Below are 4,890 nucleotides of genomic sequence, written 5' to 3'. Positions count from 1 at the left end.
CGAGTGCATGGTCACAAATTCCCCCATAGAAGTCAATGAAGAAAAAAAGTGGAAAAAAAACCCTACTCGCATGCAAAAATGATCACATATTCTCATTTGTGCTAACCCTACATGAAAATATGAATATTCACATCCCATTGTTCTTCACATACAAGAATATGTTCTATTTATTCTTAAATAAATGTTTCTACACATATCTGATGGTATTTTGGTACAATATATATGTATACCTATATATATATATATACACATGATTATATATAGGTATGGAGATATATATATATATATATATATATATATATATATATATATATATATATATATATATATAGGAATATCTATTTAAAAATGAATAAAACATATTTCTCTATATGCAGAAAATTGGAATGTGAACTATTTACAGTAAATACATAGATAAAACCTTTATAAAAAAATGAATATTGCACACAATTTTTTTTCATGTTTTCTTCTACTTAACTGCATGTTTATATGTATACATATGTATTTATGTGTTTATATGTGTATAAATGTCAGTAAATGCATATATACACATATAAATACACATGTACACACATATACAGTATATATATGTATGTAAACATATCCATCTTTATATATGTATATGTATGTATCTCTATGTTAAAGCCCTTTGGCTGCCTTTTTTTATTCACACCTGAGACCTCCTATCTTTGAGCCATCATAACTTTTGTGTGCATTTTTTAAAAAATATATATATTTTTTACTGGATGGTGTTATTATGAGTGTAAGTGTACTTTTAAATGTATTTTTGATGTGACACTTTTTAGTTTTGCAAAACAGTTAACCAGAGCTCTAAGAAAGCAGTAATCATTCTAGCGTAAATCAGGACTGCGCTTAAGTGATTGTGTTTACTTTCAACTCGTAATACCAGTGGTAAACCCGACAAACGCATACACCCATGATAAACCACTTATCGCTCGCATGCAAACGTTAGCGATCCACCCCTAATCTGTCCCTGTGTTTTTAAAAATACGAAAATTGTGCAGTTTATTTTTTACATTGCATATATTTTAGTTTATCTTTACAGTACTTAAAAGGACATGAAACCCAAAATTTTTCTTTCATGATTCAGATCGAGAATACAATTTCAAACAACTTTCCATTGTACTTTTGTTGTTTAATTTGCTTATTTCTCTAGTTATCCTTTGCTGAAATGTTTATCTAGGAAATTTCATGTGCAGCAGAGAACCTAGGTTCTAGCTGTTGATTAGTGGCTGCAAATATAAACTGATTGTTATTGGCTCACCCTGTGTTCAGTTAGAAACCAGTAGTGCACAGCTGCTCCTTCAACAAATGATACCAAGAGAATAAAACAGATTAGATAATAGAAGTAAATTAGAAAGTTATTTATAATTGTATTCTCTATCTGAATTATGAAAGTCATGTTTTGGGTTTCATGTCCCATTAATAGTATGTCAATTAATAAATAGCCTCCTCTTTTATTAATATTCAAGAAAACAAGGAACCTAACTGCCCAAGCTCACTGGGAGCAAGGTAGCAAACTATGCCCACATTTATCATGAGCAAATATGCAACCAATTGCATATGAGCAGGGACTGTCAAACATCCAGGGCACCACACGGACTCAGCAGCTTGACCCACAGCGTCATAAATGAAGCTCATAGGGTTAATACATAATTTAATTTATTTAGCAACACACATGGAATGATATGTTCAAAGATAAAATATAAATACGGTAAACATAAAAAAAAGCATTTTTTAAGACGTTTTCAAATTAAGGGTAACCCACACAATTTAAATCCATTATAAAACCCACAGTATGTGGATTACCTGTGGCTTTCAACTGTGTTTAGTTCACTAATACACTGAAATGGGAGAGTTGAACAGCAGTATTAAAATTCATGATAAAACATATATGATTTTTACATGATTTTAGGATAGCATTAATTCAACAGCATTCACCTGCATGACCATTTTACTTTTTTTTTTTGTTCATTGGTATTGTTTAAATTTAGCTATATCTACTCTGGCAGTAATATTTCAGTAGTGAAATTAGGTTTATTGGATTAACAGAAAATGTGCAATATGCATCAAAACGAAATTAGACAGGTGCATAAATTTGGGCACCCCAACAGAAATATTGCATCAATATTTAGTAGAGCCTCCTTAAGCAGAAATAACAGACTCTAGACGCTTCCTATAGCCTGTAATGATTCTGGATGAAGGTATTTTAGACCATTCCTCCTTGCAGAGCATCTCCAGTTCAGTTAGGTTTGATGGTTGCCGAGCATGGACAGCCCGCTTCAAATCACCTCACAGATTTTCAATGATATTCAGGTCTGGGGACTGGGATGGCCATTCTAGAACATTGCATAAATGCCAGAGTAGATTTTGAGCAGTGTTTTGGGTCGCTGTCTTTTTAAAATATCCAGCCTCGGCGTAACTTCAACTTTGTGACTGACTTCTCAACATTATTCTCAAGTATCTGCTGATATTGAGTGGAATCCATGCGACCCTCAACTTTAACAAGATTCCCAGTACTGGCACTGGCCACACAGCCCCACGGCATGATGGAACATCAACCAAATTTTGCACATTTTCTGTTAATCTAATAAACCTCATTTCACTACTGAAATATTACTGTGTCCTTCAGTCCAAACACCCAATTATTTATAAATGAAAATAATGGAAATTGTCAGGGGTGCCTAAACCTTCGCATACAACTATATATATATATATATATATATATATATATATATATATATATATATATATATATATATATATATATATAGTATATATATATATATATATATATATATATATATATATATATATATAGTATATATATATATATATATATATATATGTATATATATATATATATATATATATGTATATATATATATATATATATATATATATATATATATATATATATGTATATATATATATATATATATATATATAGTGAACAGCAATACCACAATACCATCCAGTCTTTAAAAGTTGCAAAAGTTTTTATTTTTAATAGGTCTTAGAACAAAAAGGTAAATAAAGTTCACATAAACAAAATTAAATCCTAGCCCTTCTGAACACTAGTTTTTATAGAAAACAAAACTAACTACAGTTGATCACTTAATCTGTAGACAAAAATTTCTCCAGGCCAAAAGTACATTTAGGTTAGAAGTCAGGCCAGCATTTTGTATGGAATTCAGGATTGCTTGCACTTTTGGGAGATTAGATTACCAGTCTTAACTGTGTATTACCACATCATCTTAATATGCTGCAGCATTATGTGCACATGTACTTATGATTTTGTACATCATTCTTTAGAATGTAGCTGAATATTTGATATTGCATTTAACTTGAGATAAACTTTACAAAACCTAATTGTACCAGTTTTGGTACAAGCACAATTGGACTACTCCAATCACGCTGAGATTATTCAATTACCCCAAGGTAAAGCATTATCTTAACCTTTAGCTCAAATGGAGAAAACCCAGTAAAATATCCCCCCCAAAAATCTCTAAGGCTTGAACCCCAAATTTGAATTTACCATCTTGAATCTGGTTCCTTAGGTGGGCCAGGGTGGGTCCACAGCGGCAGGTGGTCCATGGTATCAATCCTCTTGTTCTATGGTGTCAGCGGTCCTCTTCGTCCTTTTGGCAGTGTCAATCCTCTTCATCTTTGCCATCGGCAGTTCACTTCAAGCATTGGCGTCCTCTGGAGTGGTCCTTCTTCTTTTCTTCCATTCGATCTGTCTTCATGCTGTCCCCTAAGCACACTGAAGTTGGATGCAGGCTTCCCTCATTTATAGGGCTGTCCTTCAAATTCAATTGGCTGATTTTTAAATTCAAATTCAAATCAGCCAATATAATGAACGTTTTCTTCTATTGACTGATTTGAATTTAATTTGAAAAAGCAGCTAAAAGAAGTGCAAGAACACCCCTATAAATGGGAGAAACCAGCATACAAACTTCAGCTTGCTGTGGGGACAGCATGAAGACAGGTCGATGTAAGAAAAGAAGAGGACTGCTTTAGAGGACCATCATAAATGAAGAGGACCGCTGCCATAAAAGGAGAAGATTGCAGCTGCCATGGACCCCTGCCGCTATGGACTTGATGCTGCCCCCATAAGGAGCCAGATTTAAGATGGTTAGTTCAAACTTTGGGTTCTAGCCTTAGAGGGGGTATTTTTGGGATAGTATTTTTTTTATGTGGCTTTTTTTAATATTTAGTGTACTTTTATTTCTGTTTAATTTTCTTTTCTTTTTATTCATAGTGTTTTTTTATTGTTTGTGCATTTCTTTTTAAAATGGTAGTGTATTTTTTTTAACTTAGGGGGTCTTAGGTTATGGATCTTGAGGGGGCAGCTGTTAGGAGGTTAAAGGGACACTGAACCCAAATTTTTTCCACCAATCAGCAATAACAACCAAAGTTGTTCACCAAAAATGGGCCGACATCTAAACTTACATTCTTGCATTTCAAATAAAGATACCAAGGGAATGATGAAAATTTGACAATAGGAGTAAATTAGAAAGTTGCTTAAAACTGCATGCTCTATATGAATCACGAATGAGAAAATTTAGGTTCAGTGTCCCTTTAAGTAGTGCAGGGGTAATTGATGTGGGGATTGTGGTGGTTTAGGGTTTAAGTAGTGTAGGGGTTAATAGAGATAGGGGTTGTGGCGGTTTAGAGGTTAAGTAGTATAGAAGGAGTTTTGTGATGGGTAGTATTGGGGGGTTTGTGATTGGGGTTTTGGTGGTTTAGAAAATACTAGAGTATGGGATTTATTGTGATAGGGGTAGCATGTGAGTATAGGTGGGGTTTTTTAATTCCCCAGTGAAGTCTATAGGGAGAATGCATTTGCACATTTATAATATCTAA

The sequence above is a fragment of the Bombina bombina genome, chromosome 2 (assembly GCF_027579735.1).
Source record: "Bombina bombina isolate aBomBom1 chromosome 2, aBomBom1.pri, whole genome shotgun sequence".
Taxonomy (NCBI): domain Eukaryota; kingdom Metazoa; phylum Chordata; class Amphibia; order Anura; family Bombinatoridae; genus Bombina; species Bombina bombina.
This window is presented reverse-complemented; position numbering follows the sequence as displayed.